The following is a 24,003-nucleotide window of genomic DNA, read 5'->3' on the forward strand; positions in this document are numbered from 1 at the left end:
TGACAGTGTGGATCGGCAACTTCTGTGGTCCAAACTCCGGGTCGGGTATATACCTCACAGAATTTTAAGAGTACTACTGTTATTTTACTCTGAAACATGGTTGGAAGCAAAGCTTGGAAACGGTTCTAGAGTCTCAAGAAATCTTATCAGTAAACAAAGTAGAAATCAACATACCAAAAACAAAAACAATGCTTATTAGTAACCGGGCAGCCCATCAACACAACATCTAGCTAGAAGGTAAACATTTGCAGGAAGTATCCAGCTATAAATAACTGGGATTTTACTCTGACAATAAACTAACCCGCCGTGAGTAGAAAAATGTTATGGTTCGACGTGTATGTTTACTAATATTTACATATAGGTCATTGGCAAAAGCACTGGAAGGTCCATCATTCAGACCACTGCAGTTACTAATAGCAGCTAAAATGCTCCCAGCTTTAACCTACGCTAGTGTCACCTTACACAAGTGGGATTCAGCCCTTCTTAATAACTTATCAACTAGCACTTTGAAAAAGGTTTTCGCACTTCCCCTAGTCTGCTTCGCAGGTGCAAGTGCGTTTGGAATTTGGGCTAATGAACGAAACAATAGGCAGATTCTACACCTCCATAATGGTCTGCTTCAGTTTAAAGAAAAATAAGAAGCACTCTGGCCTTAACGCAGCACTATGGTCAGAACTTGCAAAAGACATAAAATCAGTGTTGAACCAATTCTTGTATAATGCACTTATCTCGACCAGCACTACTGACATTTGGAGCAAAACATGACTTTCTAAACATTTAAGCTAGCTATAAATAAAGTTGCAAAATGTCATTCATTAATACTGGACAAAAGCACTTTTAGCCTGAGATCCAACGCTTGAACAGTGACTAACAACTACAAAGTTCTTAAACCAGTGGCTTACCTAGACCTTACATTTTTTATGCATTTAAAAGATCAACTAATGGCTCAGTTGTTTGGACTGTATCCCTCACTCACAGATGCTCCAAGCTGGAAAAGCATTGACTCAAAAGCATGTTGGCTTTGCGGGCAGCCAAAAAGAAGATCTCATCTATTTAATATGCATTTTCCAGAAACTACAGGAGTCACTTTACTTAGAAAAGCCTTTCTGGACAGAGGAACATGGACCTGTAGATCTGCCATAATGAAAGGTCTAGATCCTTCTGACCGACAAATAAACTGCAAATTGATAAAAATTCCTCTGAGTACACAAACAGATTGTGAAATCAAAGGCCCATTAGGGGCTTTCACCTTGAAAGCTAAACACCGATTGCCAACCGGATTGTTAGACCACCTCCTTAAGAAAAGGAGAGTCTACATTCCACTGATACATCTACCTGGTAGTAATTACACCTAAATCTCCATAAGGACACTGATTGGTTAACTGGTAGACCTTAGATTCAGAGACTTAAGAAGAATCAGAAAAATTATCCCTGGTCAGAAATGTACTTCATTAGTTTATCACCGGATGATTGACATTTTTAAATTGTGCTTTTTAACTTTATCTTGATGTATACGATTTGTGAAACAGCACAATCAAAAATGCTCCATGTAAATTTGGTAATATAACATGGTATTTCTTATGGTAATTTTGCTAAACAATTTTCAATCTCTGTTTTTATTAGTAATTGAGTTATGAGGTAAAAGTTTTATGATTTTAATACACTAAACAATAAACTTTACTTAGGTTCCTACCTGGGGTGCCAAGTGCATCCTAGGTGTGCTTAGAGACACTTGACTACAGCGGAGCAGGATATTTTGTTAGTGACAATTTCTGAAGAACGTGGATTAAAACTGTCTACAGGAAACCCCTCCTATCTAGGAAAATTTTGATAATGGGAAGCTGTTTCAGGATTAAAAATGAAACGCAGATGTCTGGGAGATACGATTGGTCTCAGACATCCTACGAAGGTTCTACCTACTTTAGCCAATTAGAGTGGATTGTAAAGGCTTTCTTTAGGACCAACAGTGAAAGGCCAAAGGAAAATACTAAATAGGCATTTGGGTATGTGAAAGCTCACATGCTAAGGTGTGCTAAGAACAGGAGATTACTATCTCTATTTCCAGGAGAAAACCGTAACTTACAGTTTACACCCGACACGCTGTATCTGTAAAAAATTAGTGCGAAACAACAATCAATAGTCACCACTATACCATAGTTTTTCAAGTGCAGTATACAGTATAGTGCTCCCATGTCAAAATTACTATAGGTGGTGTGCATACATAAAGACCATTCATCCCAGCATGTCACTAGTTTTGGACAATTTGTCAGTGCGCTCGGGATAGGACAGCGAAAGCACCATAATTATAAATTATTTCAGGTGCACTTCACTAATTCATTTACATACAATCATTTCTCGCAAAGCATTCATTGGTAAAACATGTGTGGTAACACACAGTTGGTACCAACACTCAGAATTTTCCATTGCATGCAATCTGAGGTCAGTTCTCCATTCAGGGACCATGACCTCTTTTTCAAATGCCATCAGCATGTGGTCATTTAATCAATTGTGAAAAAGAACCTTTCCCTGGCAGCGAATTATAGCGACTGAGTTATCTGAGTTGTCCATAATGGGCCATATCAAGTTAAGAGTGTTCCCCCGGCTTCCCTTTCTCCCATTTAAGGAATGTAAGCATTTAAGTAATGAGGAACCTCTCTTTTCATTCAAGATATCAAGAAGCATAAACAACTCCTTGATATCCACTCACCCCAAAAACATCTTGAGCACCCCACCAATATGTTACTCAACTCATTAGGCCTGCCAAATGTGACGGGAAACTATCGCTGCAATAACTGCAGTGTATGTCACCTGATAATCACCATTAAGACTCTGAATTTGGAACCAGGAAAAACCTGGTGCCTAAGAAAACATACCAACTGCAATTGTGTCAATGCGATTTATATGAACACTTGTCCTTCTGAGCTACAATACAACTGCATGGCCAGTAGAAAGATCAAGGTGAGAATCTGCGAACATCGCAGTAACATAAGATGTAATTGAAACACCACAAGAATGACGACCACTTCTTATAAGCAAGATACACCACAAATGATCTAAAAAGGGTGGTCATTGAGCAAATAGAACAAAATATAGAGAACCTACAGAGCTGAATTTTAGAAAAAGAACAAAGATGAGTTATCACTTGTCTACACATAAGAAGGAATTAAATTACAATATTCCTTGGGATGCTCTTAATAATGGTTGATTGGCCTAATCATTCAGCAGCCACAGCCACATGTTACACTTGACATTAAATATCCTGAAAACTGCTATATTCCCATGTCCCAATCATGAGACAACACACAGCAATAATACGACTAATAGGTCTCACATTCTGATATAGCCTAAACCTTCATAACATACATTGATCTGTTCTGTATAACCCTGGTAATGTGAACTTGTGACCTCATCAAGTAATGACTACACCACATCTGCCATCCCTCTATACTTTCTGAAAAACATTATCTCATATAATTAATGTAAGACCCGGGATCCCTAGTTGGCTGAGGTAGGTACCTTAGGCCAATTAGGGACCCACAGTCCAACGTCAGGTAAAGGAAGGTCACCTTCTTAGATAGCCCTGCTCACCGCCTCGGTAGCTTGGCATGAGCAGCCAGGCTTATTTTCAAGGCACATGTGTAAAGTATTTGCAACCACTCTCAATACAACCCAATGATGACATCACAAATAGACTCCACACGAGTATTATAAAAACGAGTATAAACTTTATGTGAAAAGATATACAATAAGACCACACAATATAAATCCAACCTATGAGGTTGTGTAGTATTTCTCCTTGCCAGTTGTTAGGCCAGCCAGCCTTTGTAAGTTTTGGTGATATTAATGAGCACTTCTAAACATTCTCCTGTAATCCTAATATCATGTCATACAGTTCGTAATGCTAGAATCAGGCCCTTTTGCAATGTAAAAATACTGTATGACGTAACGCAGCAATCAGACACTCTGCAATGAAAAGAATGCAAGGCGTAACGCAACAATCAGGCACTTTGCGAGGTAAAATATTGCAATGCGTAACACAACCACCAGGTAGGTCGTTATTCAGAAATAAGGCAATGCGTAATACACTAATCAGGTAATTCATTATTCATTAACAATGCAATGACCAATACGCTAATCAGGTAGTTCATTATCCGGAAACAATGCAATGCTTCATACAACAAACTGGTAGTTCGTTATGCAGATCAAATGCCATGCGTCATACACTAATCGGGTAGTTCGGTATGCAGGAATAATGCAATGCGTAATACTATAATCAGGTTCTCCGTAATGCCGAAATGATGTAATGTGTAATACGGCAGTCAGGTACTCCGTTATGCAGAAATGGAATAATGCGTAATACACTCAGGCCCATCACCGGGCCGTAGGCAGTCTCTTCGCCTTGAAGTACCACAAAATAACATAAAGGGTTGTACCTACCAATAGCCCAATCCCATTTACCCATAATCAGTCAGTTGGCAGTGAAGAAGGTTCAATCGTTTACTCTATAGAGGAGACTCTCCAACCCTCACCCATCAGGTGCATGTAGAAGACTGCTGGCTCGTATTCAAACACACTATTATATACCTATTGGTTCAACACACATAATCACTGTAAAAGGAAACACACCAGTTGGCCATCGAGCTCCAGGAAAGGACCATATATGGCACACAAGATTAGTTCAAAGCTTAACTATTTATTACTGGGAAGGTCAGGAGGGATGACTCCCTTTCGTCTTAGTGCCCGGGAGAGTATGCACGGCACCTCGAGGAATGCGCCTATCGCACCAATAGCCAGATGCGACCTTCATTCCCAGGATAGTCAAGAAAACAATCTACTTTCAGCTGCTCTCAGTAACTCAAATGAACTGGGACTTGACAACCGCTGAAGCGTATCACGGGATTACAGCCCTTGTTCGAGCAAATGTTCAAAAATGGCGTCTGTATGGTTTTCCGGCCTGCTCCCATTATCAATGGATATGCTAGGAGTAAACAAACACTGTCCTTCCTATAAAGCATATATGTATATATCAGAAGAAAAGGTGCATGTAGATACATCATGCTAACATAATATAGGTCCAATACTCCTGATGTATGGAAAATCTAAGTTTAATCCCTCAGCCTCTCCTACTGACTTACAACCAGCCACTCAACAGTTGCCTCCAACAAGGGTACGATGGAATCAAAAGTGCAGCTCCGCACTCAGGGCCCCTGTACTGCCACTCCCTCAGCAACGCAGGCCACGATACGAGCCAAAGGAGAGGCTTGCACTGCCAACACGGGAGAGAGGCCGAGAGCTCTCCCTCCGAGTTGATACACATTACCTGGGGCTGCAACCCACTCTCCTCTCCTCGTTGGCAGCGGTAGCTCAGGCCGGCAAATCAGCTCCTCCGGGACTGCTGGTCTGGGCCGCTTAGTTTACAAAGATCTCAGGGGTAAACATCGTTTACCACGAAGATTTGACAACGCGCTACCTTTACCACGCATCCCTTACAACGCAAGTCGTTACCACGACTTGCGCTGGAGGGAGCTAAAGGTTTAAAAATAGTTAATTTACTATCCCAACACCTTCCCTAGGGTCCACAGGGACTGGTGCTAGAATAGTAAATGATACTATTCGAAAACCGCACCCCCAACGCAAGTCGTGGTAACGACTTGCGTTGTAAGGGATGCGTGGTAAAGGGATGCGTTGTGACGGTACACGTTGTACCGTCATACATCCGATCTCAGGGTGCCACAAAGCACATGCACACAGTGTCACTGAGTCTTCCTTACGCTTTGGGTGCACGATCACTGGGCACTCCACACATAGGTCTCAGGCTGCACAAAGATCGCGCGCACAGCTTTGCTGACACTCATTTTAACTCCGGTGCACACCATAACAAGGCAAATCCTCACAAAGGTCTCCCGGTGCACAACGCACCCACACACAGCTGAGATGAAACTCACTTGGATTCCGCTGCACACGAGGCAAATCCTCATGAACGTGTCACAGTGCACAACGAACACAGGGTCGATGAGACTCACCAGGATTCCGGTGCACATGATAACAAGGCAAATCCTCATGAAGGTCTCACGGTGCAGAAAAGCACCTGCACATAGCGTCGATGAGATTTACTTGGATTCTGGTGCACACGATCACTGGACGATCCTCACAAAGGGGTTCAGGCTGCACAGAGCACACGCACACCGCATCGCTGATCCTTGCTTGGACTCCAGGTGCCCACGATCACAGGGCACGCCTTACGAGGGTCTCAGCTGCAACAGGCACAAATTCACAGCATCGCTGAGACTCTCATGGAAACCTTTACGTTCCTGTGTTTCCAAACAGGGAGCCAGTTCTCTTCGGGCCCTTGGGGATAAGTTACTTCAGGACACAGCAAAATCCTTTAAGCAAGGGTACACAGCACATAGCAAAGTCCATTTAGCCTTTCCTTGGTTAAAACAGCAAACTGAAGGCCAGCCCCAGAACACACAGCAAGGGCCAGTCCTATCCGTCAGTCTCTTCAGTTGTTTCTTCCTTGGCAAAGGTCCTCTTGATCACAAAGTAGCTCCAGTCTTGTTTACACTTGATCAAGTCGTTTTGTTTCGTTTCAAAATGCTTTATTCGGTTTGTACAAGTACAACCATATAGCAACATACATCAATACAGTTAGAAATCATATTTATGTAAGTTAAATAATGAAACATTTAAAATTACATCAATATCCATGCCAATCTTGTTAAATCCGTAAGGTATATCTCATTTGGGTACAGAGTTAGATTTAGTCACTGTATATGTTTTAGCAGCAGTTGTTGGAGAAAAGGTTAGTGCAAAAAGACGCCAATATAAAGTGCAAGATCGGAAAGACCTATTGTATGCATAAAGTGCAGTTGACATGTGCAAATATGCAGGATTAAAAATAAAGTGCAACGTCTGTTTGGTCACTTAGGCATTTTAGCAACAATTTGTTTGTGATAAAAGTTTGTGCAAACGCCAGTGCAAAAAAATGCAAAACCGGAAGACAGTCATTACCATAAGGTACTTTCAACAGGTGTAAATATACAGAGTAAATATAAAATTCATATAAGTAGATGCACATACAAACAATATAACTCAACAGTAAATCACAAATAGTCATAAGATGTGACGACCAACGGGTAAACGGGGGTAACGAAGGGAAGAAATCATATAATAATTGATTTCCTATGCCAAATACATTTTAGAATATAGGTGGCCACACGATAACACACATTCGGGGAAGCCAAGTCAAACAACAATTGCATTGCAGCTCTTGTATTGCACATGTTGTGTTCTAAAAATAATTGCTTCAGATAAAACTTTCTAAAACCAGTATAAAAATTACAAAAAAGTAAAAAGTGGCAGATGCTCTGTTTAGATTTCCCATCGCACGGGCACAGACATAACCCGGGTTTTTTTACAGTAGGGAAAGCCACCAAATGGTGGACTATACCCAACCTCAGGCGTGCTAGAGGAAAGCGATGGGAATTAATGCTAACGAATGTAAAATAGGATGGGAGTCCTGTGCTGAGGTTGTATTCCAAATATAATTTGAACGTACTTTGCATTGCATACTCCTTCATTCTGGTCCCTTTTGCGTGATCCAAATAGGTGGTTTTGAAGTCACGCTTTGTTAAAACCGATTCTGTTAAAATATCTTTAAAGATGACCTGACCAAAGAGGATCTTATACCAGGAGTGAATGTGTTTTAGCCAGGGGATTTTCGAATGCCGATCTAGCTTAATACAGTCCAAGTCATTCTTCAAAGTTCAGGGGCTTCAGCGCTCCTGGTTATACCCCTCAATGGCTTTGAAGTCTTTGTGGTGTTTCAGAGGGCACTGACCCCTGTTGAAACCAGTTCCAGTTGCCTCCCGGACAGCGACACCTTTCTTCCTTTGATTAGTTTAACAAACTGCACGCAGGCCCTGCAAGGCAGGCCTGAGTTACTGTTTTAAGGCTACTTGTGTAGGTGGCAGAAATAGTGCTGCAGACCCACTAGAAGCATTTGCATTACCAGCCCTGGCAAACATAGTGCCCCTTACTAGGGACCTTACTAGTAAGGCAAATGTACCAATCATGGACAACCAACTACCATTATACTTTATACAGGGATCACTTGCACTTTGACACTGTTTAGCAGTGGCAAAGTGTCCAATGCATCTAAGTTGTCAACACCATGTCAGAAAAAAGGTCTAGGGGGAAAGCAAAAAGTTTAGGGACTTTAGCCAAAAATGGCCAAGTCCTACAATTAACATGTAAAGTCAGATAAAAGGCAAACCTATCCATGAGGTATCATTTGCACTGGAAGGGTTAACAAAACCGGAGGCCGGCCCTGTGATGTCATAGTTCTAATGTGCACCTGTGACACTGAGGGCGGGCATGGCTCACTACAATCATTTAGACAGGGGACACAGACAACGGAACATTGTCGGGATCTTTTGTCAGGGCTGCAATAGGTATCTGACACGGCGGTGGACCATGAAGAAGTAAGTAGGACAAGGGGAGCATTATTTACCGTATAATCTACCGGACGAGATTTTTCTTACCTGGTAAGATTTCTTATATCTCGTCTCTAGAGTGTGGCTTCAGGCACTATCCCTGAACAGGATCCATGTCACTTGAGTTTAGAGTAACTTAAGTAAGCCATCCGTTGTTTTATTTAACTACTATTTTCTTTTTTTTGAGCCTGCGTTACACTCTAAACTTGATATAGCACATCAGAGACAACTCAGATAACTCTCTCCCTATAATTCTCTGCCTGGGAATGGTTCTTTTTCCACAATTATTTAAGTGACCGCATAGTGATGACATTTGAAAAAGAGATCACAGTCTCTGAATGGAGTGCTGACCTCAGATTGCATGCTATGGAAAATTCTGAGTGTTGGTACCAACTGTGAGTTACCACACATGTTTTACCAATGAATGCGCTGCGAGAAATGATTGTATGCAAATGAATGAGTGATGTGCATCTGCACTGATTATTAATTATGGCGCTTTTGCTGTACTATCCCGAACACACTGACTAATATTCAAACACTAGTGGCATGCTGGAAGGTGTTTCCAGGATACAGTTTTAATCCAATTTCTTCACAAATTGTCCCTAACAAAAGATCCTGCTCTGCTGTAGTCAGGAGTCGAAGCACACTTAGGATGCACTCGGAACCCTAAGTGGGAACCCAATGATGAAGCATGCCACCAACTAGGTTGGTGGGTGACGGTTCTTTTTGAAAACCTAATCCATACAAGCTGGCGGTGCAGTTCAAAACATTGCATTCTAATATACCTTTCTCATTAGAAAGGAAAACACCCACGTTTCAAGACCAAATAGTTTTAAATGCAGCACCAAGTGGCAAATAAATCAAGAAACAAAGTGGCAAAGCAGGAACATTGAAGCCTTGTAATTATGGATTCAGCATTGCTTTTGAATGTCCTATTCTGCATTGTCAGTGACTTGCGGTCAGTCTTTCACCATTTCTACTATTTAAACGGTGACACACTGTTTTTACGGGAACCCTTTTCAGTGAATTCAGAAAAAAATAACTTCTCATCTTATGGAAAACAATTAATAGTCAATCCAAAAACATAGCCTCTCATCTCACAGAAAACATTTAAAAGTCAATCTTATCCTGTCTTTGATCTAATATCAATAAGGCACTTGCGGCCTGGCTAGGCAGACAGAGCAAAGGCTGGTTTCTGCAGTGCAGTGTGTCCAGCTGCAAGATATGCTATGGTCTGAGAATCAATCTAACATTGCTATGAAAACTTAAAATATAGGAAGACAATTCTGCTCTTACCAACGTAAAATACTTCTTATTCAACATGTCATCTTTCCATTTTTATTTGTTTTAGTGATACTTTTCTCTGACTTTTTCTGTAGAGCATAGAATACAACACACTCACTGTTGGATAACACGGTCCAATAACTGTACCACCTCCCATCTTCTTTGGAGTGCATTTTACTTTTTCCGTAATGCAAATAAAACTCAATAAAACTCGTCAATCAAATGTAAATGGAATTATTTACTCATTCTATTCCAGAAAAACATATTTTGATAAATTGGTAATTCAAATCTCGTCTTTTATGATATGCAACACTGAAAAATAAATGTCATTGTAATGTTTTGAGTACACACCATGATTGTAGGATAATAAATGGCCCATGCAAAAAAGTCTCAGAAGCTAAACGAGCCAAGTATGAACTAGAAACATAACAGGGAGCCCAATAAAATCAATCTTAAAAAAAATCAGGCTAAAAATTCTGATTAAAAGGCAGATGTTTTACATGAAGACAATATTTGTATCTTGCAATAAGCCCGAATCTAAGGTCAACAATTGAAATTACCAAAATTTTCAGAGACTGCTGGGAATCCTAATCATTGGTCAATGTAGCCAATCCTGTATTATTTTGCACCCATTTCCCACATTCCCAATTTCCAGCGCCATGAAACCCACGGGTGTACGAGCGCTCTATAAATAGTTATTAACATAACATAACATAACAGAAACCACAGTGTTTATTCCAGCATAGCCTCAGACGATTTCACCACCACAAACCCTTGATCTGGCAGCTCGTTAATGATGAGGCCACCAGGTCATAGTGCTAGTTGCCCACCCTACTTAAGGATATGAAATTTCATTGCATATTACTGCCTGACATCACCATGTCCTGCCACCTCACCTGGTGTATGCTAGGTGAGGGTGTAACTTGCTGAATTCAGTGTAGCATAATCACACAGAATTACCTTAGTATTCCATGAGATTATGCTTAATTATGCGAACAGAGTAATTCTGTGTTTAACTCTACTTTTTGGAGGCAAAATGCCTCCATTTTCTTTTTGTAAACAGACATTATTCATTTACACCAAGTACATTAGGATCAATGCTCAGAGGACACAGTACACATATTATCAAAGTCTTTAACATCTAGTGCTGGTATAATGACACAGTCTGGCAAATTGCTTCCTTGCTGTTGTCCTCGCCTCCGCCCGTGTTCCTGTAGTCTTCTACCTAACCAACGTTTCTAGGATATTTGCGATCTACATCCCTATCCAGCTTGTCAAATCCTTACTTCTCTGTAGAGAGCCATCGGGGCTCCTCTATACAATATTACCATTTCACACATGCATCCCCACACCCCCGGGGCGGGCTCGCTCCGGGGTATAAATAAAACAGGAGGAAGACCGCTCGGGGTCTTTCCAGTACAGTACTAACCCGGTGTCCCTGTGTCTTCTTTGGCAACCTATAGTCCACGCGCCAGGCCCTGTCCTGGCCCACCACATTGGCGACGAGGCCGGTCTGGACTCACACGTGCCTGCTCGTCTCCTGCCCCCGGAGCGACGGCGCGCTATCGGCGCCCGGTGGAGGAAGCTGCGGCGCCCACCCGCATTTGCTCCGGCGTCTGGCTGCGCTAGATTCCCTGCACGCGCTCTGGCTTGAGGCCCGCCCACGCGTCTCCTCCCTGGGAGCGCTTCCGGCTGGCTGGACTCGCCGTGCGCGACATCGTGGGTGAGTGGTCATCCTGCTGCCCCCGCCTGAGCAATACCCTGCAGCCTGCCCAGCCCTGCGTACGCCTCCTGTGGCGCGCAGCACCTTCCGTGCGAGCAGCGCACGCCTAAGGCCCTGAGGGGGAGGGGCGAAGTGAAACGAGGAGTGAGACAGGCTCCGCGAAGACAGGAGAGAGGCCCTCACCAACCTCCGGCAAGCGCGAGGAGAGGCGACGCCAGGCAGAAGAGGGGAAAGGCCCAGCCACTTCCATAGAAACAAGCACTGGCAAGCCCAAGAGGCTGGACAGTAGTTCCAGGCTGAAGGAACCTCCCTGAGCATCGTGGCAGCATATCAGAGGTGAGTGACAGGGACACACAGTCGACAGCCACCCTGCCCTCCCTGCCGTCAAGCACTGTAACCCACACACATCGCGGCCCAGTGCAGAAGAGTGGCCGGAGCTGCCCGCTCCATCTACAGCCCAGAGGGGAACCCACGTCCACGTGGGAGGAAGGAGGCCGCGCACAACCCGCCCATCACTCTGGTGAACCTCGGAAAAGCACGAGGAGGGGCTGAAACATGTCAAACCCTGTGACGGGGTCAGGCCAGTCAGGCGATGGCCAAAACCAGGGCACAGCGGTCGCACCACAGCAGCCCGGCCCTGCAGGAGTAGCCCAGAATCAAGCTGCGATGCTGGCACCCCAACCGCCCAGCCACGCGCACACAGGCGTAGCGCCCCTTCCCCCATTCAGCGAATCAGCTGACCCCATGACGGCGGCGCCGAGGTGGAAGGACTGGCTCGGGAGGCTCAACCTCTACTTCAAAGGCACTCGAGAGACCGACGGGACGGTCAAGAGGTCCCTCCTCATCCTGTATGGAGGCCCAGAAATCTACAACCTCTTCGAGACGCTCCCCAACACTGGGCCGGACGATGACTACGATGTAGCGGTCACCGCGCTTAACACCAATTTTGACCCCCAACTCAACAATGACTTCGAGAAGTTCAAGTTTAAAAGGGCATGGCAAACAGAGTCCGAATCTGTAGACATGTACTATGCAAGATTGCGCCGGCTGGCCAGCACCTGCCCTTTTCTCAACCCAAGAGAGGAGATCAGATCATAGTGAGGTGTCGATTTAAACTACTGAGAAAACTCATTCTCCGACAACCTGGAATATCGCTATACAAAATCTTGATTCTGGCCCACTCGCACGAACTATCTGATGCGCGGGCGGAGGAAATGGAGATTGCCCTACGCTCACCGATGGCCTTGCCCGTTGTAGCCAAGACAACACCGATCAAGGAAGAAGGGGTTGATGCGATACAAAGGAGGCCCGAGTCCGGTCGCCAGCGACATGTGCCCAACCGTGGTACACAGTGTGCCTATGGCGGAGAAGATCATCCGGCGACGGCGACATGCGGGGCGAAAGGGGAAACGTGCCTGAAATGTGGCTGGCTAAACCACTTTGCAGTGGTGTGCCAGGGAGGAAGATACAGGCCGAACGCCCCCAGGTTCAGCGCAGCTAATGGGCCCAGACAATTGTCGCAGCACGTCCAACAATTGTCACTAGAACGTGAATTGCCACCCCCGACAGTCAAGCCCAGGAAAGGTGACCACGGTATGAGGACGACGATGAAGAGGTGTACATCATCCCATACTTCAGCAGAGTATCCACGAAAAGGAGACCGCCGCCCATGTGCTCCGTCTCCATGGATGGCACGGAAATGAGAGCCCTCATGGATACGGGGGCGTCCGTCAATGTTATTGACTCAGAGTAATATGAACAAATGTCACCTAAGCCCGCCCTTGCACCTTCAAGCGCACGTATCTACACTTATGGGGGCACAGACCCATTGCCACTGCGTGGAGTGATCAGCGCCACCATCGTGAATGGAGCATACTCGACGGAAGCTCATTTCCACATCACAGAAGGAAAGAAGGGCACTCTTCTAAGCTGCCACACGGACTCGTATTTTTTGTGAATCAAGTACACCAGTCACATGCCGACAGCCTGCTGCAGGAGTTCCCCGCATTATTCAAAGGCCTGGGGAAACTAAAAGGAAAGAAATTTCGTTTACACATAGACACCTCCGTGCGCCCCGTAGCTCTCCGGCACCGGCGAGTGCCGTTTAACCTCCGACCACAAGTAGAGGCAGATCTCAAAAGACTAGAAGATCTCGGGGTAATAGAAAAGGTGTCAGGCCCGACCCCCTGGGTATCCCCGCTGGTCGTGGCACCCAAACCGAAACAGCCAGGGGCAATCAGGCTGTGTGTTGACATGAGACTCCCCAACGCAGCCGTAAAGAGAGAGAGGCACATTACCCCAACCATGGATGACATTGTGGCTGACCTAAACGGGGCAAAGTGGTTTTCGAAGCTGGACCTCAACTCGGGGTACCATCAACTCGAACTAGAGCCAGAGAGCCATTACATAACCACATTCTCGACCCACGTGGGGCTACGAAGGTACCGGCGGCTGAGTTTTGGCGCGTCCTCAGCGGCGGAGGTGTTCCAAAACGCCATACGCGAGGTAATGTCAGGACTGAGTGGGGTGATTAACCTCAGTGTCGACATCCTCATCTACTCTAACACCCTCGAGGAGCATCAGGCCCACTTGAGAGCGACGTTGCAAAGGCTAGTGGAGCATGGATTGACCCTGCATTGGTCCAAATGTTCGTTCTACAAAGAATCTATCAACTTTTTCGGGTACGCATTCACCCGAGATGGGCTGAAAGTTGACCGCAAGAAAGCAGAAGCAATTCGGACTGTGAGCACTCCGCGGAATCCTACTGAAGTGCGGAGCTTCCTAGGCATGGCCACTTAGTGCGGCCATTTCACCCCCAACCTGGCGGCACTAGCGGAACCCCTGAGGGCACTCACTCAGCAAGACCACAAGTGGGAGTGGACTAGGGCAGCCAACAAGGCATTCTAAGACATTAAAGCAAGCCTCCATGACAAAACAGTGATGGCATACTTCCAACTGCACCGTAAAACAGAACTGATCGTGGATGCCAGCCCGGTGGGCCTCAGGCGGTACTCCTACAGGAATACGGCATGGAAGAGTGGAAGCCAGTTGCCTACGCGAGCAAGGCCCTGACTAACACCGAAACCCGATACGCCCAGATTGAACGTGAGGCACTGGCGATAAAGTGGGCATGCCAACACTTCCACCTCTATTTGTGTGGTCAAGAATTCAGCGTGGTGACAGACCACAAACCGTTGCTGCCTCTATTTAAGGGATCATCTAGACTAGCGCCTCCACGATAGAACGCTGGGCCGTCCAATTACAGGGTTACAATTTCAAGATCCTGTTCAGACCGGGGTGCACAACCCCGCCGACTACCTGTCCCGGCACCCGGATGTGACAAAGCCGGCCCACCCCCTAGACGATGGGCCGGGAGTGGAAGAATTCGTTCACATGGTCTCGCAAGCCGCGTGCCCTGACACGATGACGCTGAAAGAGATAGGAGAGGCCACAGCCAAGGATGAAACACTTTACCGTGTCAAGCACACTCTAGAGGGGAATCGTTGGGCTCACTTTTTGGATGGGGCCCAGAGCCTGCGATCGGAAGTTAGCCATTCGCGGCAGCAACTATGGCATGTCAGGAGCGTGGGTGATGAAGGGGTCATCCTCAGAGGACATTTGACCGTAGTGCCGGGGAGTCTTCAACGTCAGATGTTGGCGATAGCACATACCGGTCATCAAGGGATGGCTAAAACCAAGGCCCGTCTGAGAAGCAAGGTCTGGTTCCTAGCCATGGACAGCATGGTGAACGAGATGGTACGCTCCTGTCACGCCTGCACCATCACGGGCGGGGACCCTGCGCCGGCACCGGTGCGCCGGCACCGGTGATAACAGAAGAGGCCCCCAGACTCCGTGGACACACCTTAGCATCGACTTTGGGAACTTCCCGGAGGGCCGACACACACTCGTTCTAGTTGATTCATTCTCCAAATTCCCGGTGGTGGAAGTGATACCCTCAATTGCTTTCCCCCAAGTCAAGAAGGCCTTGAGCCGCATCTTCGCCACAATTGGGCTCCCGGAGGAGATTAGGTCGGACAATTGGCCACCCTTCCAGGGAAGAGAATTTCAAAGGTACCTTGAGAACCTCAGGATCACACACAGGAAAATCACTCCTCTTTGGCCCCAAGCAAATGGGGACGTAGAAAGACTAATGAGAACACTCAACAGAGCTCTGAGAATGACAGTGGACGACGGGGAGGACCCCGAAGCAGGCTTGGATCAGTTCCTGGGTGCCTATCGTCACACGCCACATAACACCACCAAATGTGCCCCCACGCATGTGTTGTTCAAGAGAGCGCCTCGGGACGGCATCCCGACAGACCGCACATGGACCCCGGAAGCAAGAGATGGAGAGGCTATCCAAGCTTGGCGACGAACCACCAATCAGAAGGCGAGCGAAGCACGGCATTCCCAACAGCCGATACTACAGGAAGGAGACACGGTGGTGGTCCGAGATCGACACCCAGGCTGAAAATTTTGAACACCCTATGAGCCGGAGGTGTGGACAGTAGACAAGATTCAAGGGACCATGGTCACCGTCCGGCGAGGCAGTCAGGTGGTGACCCGCAACGTATCTTGTTTCAATAAAGCGGGAGGGCCGGCTGGCCCCCCAGCAATAGTGGATGATCAGGAGAATGCGGAGGATTATGCTCGGGACTTTAGAGAGTCACTCTCAAGCACACCTCCGGCTGGACAAGACGGAGGAAGTTCACTCGGGGCAACAAGTCAAAACACCGGAATCAGCACCAGTCGATCGTGCCCTGCCTCGAGTGTTGAGAGTGGGGAGGTAACCCCGGCTGGGGTTCCGGCGTCCCCGGCTGTCCGAAGTTGGCGATACAACCTGCGACCCAATCCGGGTCCAAGCCAGAGACTGAGAGACTTTGCATGGACCTCACCCTGATGGCACCAGTATCCGGAAGAGCAGACTAAATTGAAGGAGGGATGTAGAGAGCCCTCCACACATGCATCGCCACACTCCCGGGGCGGGCTAGCTCCGGGGTATAAATAAAACAGGCGGTAAACCGTTTAGGGTCTTTCCGGTACAGTACTAACCCGGTGTCCCTGTGTCTTCTTTGGCAGCCTAAAGTCCACGCACCAGGCCCTGTCCTGGCCCACCACAGTCTCCAGGCTGGATCGTATTCTGATCTATCCCAACAGTCCATGAAGAAGGTAACAAAGCCTCCTCTACCCTCCTCCCCCCACAAACCCTATCTACCCCCCTCCCCATCAGACATGTCGCTCTACCCACATGAATATGGCGTCTCTCAATCGCGTCAGGAAAGGAGGCTTGTTGCCAGTCGGTTTTGGAAGACCAGAAGTTGAGCGCTGCCCTTCAGCGCTTCGTTTATTCTGACCCTACATAATACCGGGTTAACATGGGCTTTGTTATTTGCACTTCAGGCTCTACGAGCAACCATTGAAGATTAGGTATGTGCGATTCGCGGCACACAGCATATTTGTTATGCTTGTTTTAAGCAATGTGTGTAGACTCAACTTTGCATATGTCCACAGTGTTCGACCCGAGAGTGGTAGGAAACGAGTGTTTGGATTGGGAAACATCACCATTACAGCAGCATAGATTGGCTCCAGAGGTTAGCAGAATTTGGATCTGGTAAGTGGTGGATCGTGGTTTCGAATTTAAGTTCGAACAGTACAGTCAGAGGCAGGTTGTAATACCGTTTTGGTTAATGTCATTCACAGAGGCACATTTTACGAGCAGAGATCCGTGAGTAGAATGTGTTTCTATTTTGGTGTTCTTCACATTGCTTTACAATACCTTTTGAATATGTTTCTTATAGCTCACAGATAAGGTTCACTTGGTCGCAAGGTTTGGTGTCGTTCTGACACCTGTCCACGGCAGCACGGGAATAGCACCAGTAACTTTGGTTTACATGTCTTAAACACATTGTGTTGCACCAATTTTTGTATGGTCACCATTTTTTTCAACTGGGGTCTTTCTTTCCTGTTCCTTTCCATGTGCAAATCATATTTCTATTATGTATTCAAAATTTGCCATACATTTAGATAACATTCTGGTACGGTTTTTATATTCATGTTGTAGTGTGCATCTGAAGGAACGGAATCACTCATCTTTTTCACATACATGTACTTGAAAAGACCCCTGAGGAAGGGTTGAGATAACCCAACATGAATTTGGATTTTTTGTTAAATTGCTTATTTCAAGTGCTATGTTAATATTTTTGTATGTAAAAATACACAGGAAACCGTATGTTGCTTCTGCTTACGTTTTTTTAAAAATTGCATTGAATACAAGAATTTCTTTGAACACAGAAAATTATCTTGTCCATGAAGAATAACTATATTTTTTCATGTGAACATTGCAAATTACTTAATTCACATATCTGCTAAGATTATTTGAACATAACTGAAGCCTTAGTGACCAGGCAGAGCACCTCAAAGACCTGGAGGTTCCCAGGCCTCGACAGTAGAGTAGAATTCCACCAGGAGTCCATCAGATCCCGGTGCTTTCTGGGCCCCTCTGATTTTGTTTACCATTATTGGAGCAGAAGGGTACTCCCAATCTGCTGCCTGCACTCTGGGGAGGTGCGCCCTCCATAGGAACTCCAGAAACTCTTTGGGGTTAGAAGATGGGTGTGCAGGTGAAGGAAGTGACTTGCTTGGGGCCAGTCGGCTCACCTAGGACCACCATTCAGCCTTCCATACCAAATGAAGAGTCGGAGGAGCAGTGGAGATCATACCAATAATTATTTTATTCAGATTTCGTCAGAGTGGAGCCCCGTCTTCATAGTTTCGAAGAGTGGTACAGAGGGAACTAAAAATCAGCAAGCGAAACAGTACATTATGTACATTTCATACAGGGGTAAAGTCACCCCACAATGGAATTTTCCAGGCAGATGCAGCTGGACAGTGAAATACAAAAAAATGTTTTCAGCTCTCATATCGTACACGACCTAGTACAAGCCAAGGTTGTTTCACCCTGCGCCTGCCACCAGACACGTGGGAGAAGGTATCTATCTAGCGGGAAATGTATGCGCTGACCCTAACAATTCATTATTGCAGAAACAAAACATAACAGAAGGTTTTCTCAGAAACAGTAAAAGATTATTTTCGATCATCATTCAAAATGACATCTAAACCGAAAATGGTGCCTCAATGGCTTTCTTATATAGGGCACTGTGTAGGCATTCACAGGTTTATTCTAACACAGGGTACAATTCTGTGTAACAGTCTTGAAATGCTAAATTAATATCGAGTTGTGTGACCACCTCTCCCTGGGATGGGATATCTACAGCTAGAATTGGTGTGGAGAGATGTCTGGATGTATCATACATACCAAAATGAGTGCCCAATCTGTTTGCCTACGCGTGTACTCTCTGTGAATATTGGTGATTGTCCACCACTCTGACATGTTCCAGCAGCTATGCTTACTGTACCCTGGCCTCTTGTAACTAAGGTACAACGTCAGTGTTTTCCCATGCTGCCTTCACAAGGGACCCCAGTGAGTCCTCTACCTATTGGAGATTCAAAAAGAACAGCCTACTAGCTCCGACCACTGAATTAATGGCAGTGCCCCGAATCACTACCTTAAATGCATCCCATTCTATGATGAGAGAGGAAGCAGTATCGGTCTTATTCATTAAATAATGATCTATGACAGTCACCAGGGTGTCACAAGAGACCATATCTTCCAATAGGCCAGGCTGTTGCTGCCACATGGGGATTGGGGCTGGTACCCTGCTCCATGCAAATTAATCTCCAGGGCATTATTATCTGATATGGTCTTGCCTAAGTGAACGGCATAGGAAACGTTGGGTTGGAGGTTTGTTGGGCATAGGAAGTGATGTAACCCAGTGTGCAGGGTCTGTGGATGTGAGTAAAAAGAGTATTCTTCCATGCCTTCATTCTGAACTCGCCACACATCAATCAATCCCCATCTATCCACCCATTGCTTCAACAATATTGCCTGGCGGGCCGGTGTGGTATCGGATTATAGGGGTGTGATCTATAAAGCCTTATGGCTAGCACCACATTAAAGTCTCCCCTGAGCACCCAGGGGTATGAAGCCCAGACAGCTTGCACAGTTGACAAGTGTGTATAAAAAGTTTCTTGCTCTGAATTTGGCACATATATGCAGCTGAACACTACTATGTCTCCATCTAGAAAGCCTCTCACCAGCACATGGTATTCCTGCGTGTATCAATCATGTAGCCCAAATTGCACACCAGCTCATAGCCAGAATGCCACCCCATGTGCAAAGGTCAAGTAGGCGGTGTAGAATAGTTGGACTCGCCAACGCTTATATAATTTGGAGGCCTCTGCAGCAAACAGATGGGTTTCTTGGAGGGAGGCAAAATGGGCCTGGCGTCAGTGTAGTTGGATTTTTATCCTATGCCTTTATTTACTAATCCCATACCATGCACATTCCAGGTTACTAGTTTGTATTGCTTTGCCACTGATGCCATCTATTTACCTGTAAGATTGAATACACATCCAGGGGTGGTGCTCCTTCAAACAGTCTGCGCTCCCCAGCAACAGTGGTGATACATGTAACCATTTTTTCTTTTAATCCCCTAATACTATGTTAAGCTATTGTGGGTCATTCGACCAAACCTGTAAAAGAAAGGTTAACATATCAAACTTTAAGAACCAGGTGCATCTACTAGTGGGGTGCAACCAGCACACCTTGCTAGGTGTGTTGTATGGGCTCAGTTTAATGCAGAAAGCAATCAAGGATCACCTGGGCCCTGACCGCATGCCACGTTAGGATAGTTAGTATTTCAGTGCCATCTTGAGATATCTATTATGGTATATCAGAGAGGACAGTGTAGTAATAATAATAAGCAGATACTAGTCCCAGTCAGTGGGAACCTTGGTGCATATGAGGATCCAGGAAACATGCTTACCATGAGGGTGCATAACATTTATGTGGGGTACCATATTGTCCATTGAGCTTTGCTTGACATTTGTGATGAGGATCCTCCCCTATAAGTCGTCAGCAGTTCGTGGAGTAACTCTAGGAACAGCGCCATACTTCCCACTGTATCCAAGTTGGAGGGACTATTTTAGAATGAGCTGGAGCTGATGAACAGTTGTGGTGTGCGCAGTGTGTTCGCAGAGTGAGTGGCTTCCAGTTGTCACTCGAGTACCTGCTGCAAGGAGGTGGACAGCTAGCCTCAGCCACCCCACCTGGTGCAAGGACCCTCCACTTCTTCTTCATTCTGCATCTCGCCCTTAGGGGTGCTTTTGCTGTCCATTACCATCTCTGGGAATCTGGGAAATGTTGGTCCAGCCAGCCAAAGACCTGTTCTCAGTTCTCTAAGAAGTCTGTCGGTTTTTGAATTTGCAGTACCTTGAATATGGCTGGGAAAAGGAGGGCATTTTTGAGGCCCTCATCTTGAAGCTTCCTCATGGCCTTCTGAAAATATGCTTGCCTCTACTGGCCAGAAATGATATACTCCTGGAAGAGAGAGACCCTCACATTGTCCGGCAGGATAGATGCTGTCTCTGGCCACCTGTAACAGTGCATTGCAATTCCAATAATTAAGGATCTTGGCCTGGCCACAGAGGAGCACTGGGTATTGGATTCTTGGTCGGGACCCAGTGGGCCCTCTCAACTACAAACATGTCTGAGAGCCTGGTGGGAGCCATTGCCATCTGGAGACGTCCCTCTATATACTGGGTGGCTAGCGTTCCCTCCTTGCCCTCTGGAAATCCAATGAGGCCAAAGTTATTGCAGTGAGCTCTTCTCTCCGCATCCTCTGCCTGGTCTTGTAAAAGATCTAAGCAACTCTGTAGCTGGCCCACTTGCATTGTGAGTTGTTCATGGCCTGGGGTCAATGTCGAGAGTGCCAGTTCATTCACTTTGACACTGTCAGATAATTTGCAATGGTCATCTTTCAACAGGCTCACGCCCCTGGTGAGGGTCCCTATTTGTTGCTCCATCACCTGATGCGATTTTCTGATTTGCTGTAGGATTTTGCCCATTTTACCCAGTGGGGGTGTCACTCCTGAAGATGCCACATCAGTGTCTGCAGTCTTAGCTGGGGAGCTATCCAATGGAGGTGACTGAGAGTGAGTCGTCAAGACTGACCTGTCTTTTTCAGTCTCAGTGCATCCCGTGATTGTTTTTCCCAATCACCAGTAAATGATTATGTTCTCCTGGGTCTGTGGTCTCACTGCATCACTCTAGGCCTCCCTTGATGAAACACCATCCCCCAAAACAGTGTCACAATCCGATGGGCCCCTCGGGATTTCCCCCAGACTTTATTTGTCCAGTTCCACCTGAAGTCTCAAATTGAGGACCGTGGGCCCAGCCTGTTCAGGATCCCACTGTAGGGGTGCCAGGGCATCTGTGCCAGACCAGCTCCCTCAGGGAGTGTTACTAGGCTCACTTGTCACCAGACCAGGGCCATGTTCCCCCTGTGCCAGACAATCATTCCAGTTGTGCCCTTCCTCTGGGTACCTCCAATGTGTTCCCCCTAGCACCCAGAAAAACTGTACCTCTATCGGGGAGGAATCTCAATGATGCGCCAGAGGGTGGAAATTATCAGTGGCGATAAACCATGAGGGATCACCAGTGCACTGTATAGGCTGCCTCTTCTACTTGCTATCCACTTCCAAGTGTTCCTTTCTTCTCCCATGCCACGGCAGGAGCCGGGCCCCCGGGTTTCCACATCACTTGGATAGTGCTGTCTGTTGGGCGCCCACTGTGTCCAGGCCTAGGTAGCATTGGTTGGTAGAGTTGTCGGGTAAGTGTCAAGGGTTCTTCATGCTGCACTGCCAGTCTAGCAGGGCACTTGAGGGGGGCCAAGAGCTTGTCATGTGCAGTCCTGTCTGGCGCCAGTGGTCCATCAGTGTGCTCAACCAGCTATCTTGCTTTCTCCATGCATCCTACTACAACACTTGGAACGGGGAGAAGCTCCAAGGGCATGTCAGGGGAAGGAGGCTGGAAGGCAACATGCAATTGGGGGCCACCAGGGCACAGCACATGCCTCTGATTCCACCTGCAGGTCACTCATGGGGGCTGCCCTCACCTTTTAGGCTGTCAGCAGGGCCTGGCACCATGTCTTTCCGCTGTCAGGGCTGCATAGTATGGTGGGCACCTGAGGTCAAAATGCCCTGGCTGCACACACTGTTCATTTGCTTTGCCAGGTGTCCTCTCTCACGTCACGTCATCAATTAGGGTTGACTCCCCACCATCTTTACCTCCTCTCCATGGAATCACAAACAGCAGACTCGCCAGTATCCTGGCTGCCAGTGACCTGGCAAAACTCATCCTGCAGCTGGATGCATCCTGCAGTTGGAGTCCAGAGACCTCGATATTCCTCCTGGGGCACAGGCATGCATCGACTCCCGGTGTCAGCTGACGCTCGTCATTTCGGTAGTGCGGCATGACCACCTACCAGATTGTCTCAGCTACACCCCTCAGGCCAATAACTAGGCCCAACTGCCTCCTTGATCATCCCCCAATATTGCTGCCTAAAGTCCAGCTGTTGATGGCATCGAACCAAGTGTAATTGAAGCTGGATTATGGGGCCCAAGCACAGAAGCTCACCAGCTACACGTCGTTCGTGCTTGGGTGTGGCCACGCCCCCATGTGTTTTAAAACGAGTATATAGTAAAATAGTAAAAATTCAATATACTAACACATTTTTCATAATATTGTGCATCTTTTTGTTTTCAATATTTTTGACAGTATATGCAAAATATATAATGACAATATTTGTGTTCTTGTTATTTTTGTTGGTGATATATTGGTCATTGATATCTTGTCAGACAACCCTGTCCCACACTCAAAACTGAGGTGGCCTCACAATTGTCAACAGGATCTCTATGAACCTTTAAAAGCCTCTCTTCATTCTCCTTCTCCTGTTTTTAACTCATTCCTGCCACAGTAGCTCCAAAACCCCCTTTTCTAACTACAGCTCATCAATCAATATACTAAATCTAAATAAGGTTGTTTACAATAGCATTGTTATGCCTTGTTGACCTGGGATAACTGTAAAGTTCACTTTAGATGAACTGAATAAACGCACTTTCGGCACGTATGTCTTGTGGTTGCACTGAACTGTCACCAGATGTATTTCTGTGGGTTGACACTAGTGGAATTCCTTGAACTGCACTTGATACTTTGCATCATGACTCTTATGTAATTGTATGTACACATAGAGAATGCTCCATTGTTACTTATTTGTCTGTTTCAGCCCTGAGAATTCGCAATAGCGATGAAACACGTGTCGGCTGGCTGTTTGACACAATAAAGGACTCTAATGAACTACTCTCCCTCCCTCTTGCTCTGTTGTATTGTCTGCTTACTTGCTCACATAATATATGTTTTACTGTTGTCTGAGTGCATTGGGTAAACCTGCAATTTCTATTGGGTAGCTTAGTCTACTATAAACCGAGTGGTTCAGAAGGATTTTCCACTCACCCATCTGCACCACATAACTATAGCCCCCTTATGTACACAGTGTGTTCACTTAGGCTGTGCACCTAGATACTTATCTGACTAAAAGCCCT

Source organism: Lissotriton vulgaris, chromosome 1_1 (genome assembly GCF_964263255.1).
Source record: "Lissotriton vulgaris chromosome 1_1, aLisVul1.2, whole genome shotgun sequence".
Lineage (NCBI taxonomy): Eukaryota > Metazoa > Chordata > Amphibia > Caudata > Salamandridae > Lissotriton > Lissotriton vulgaris.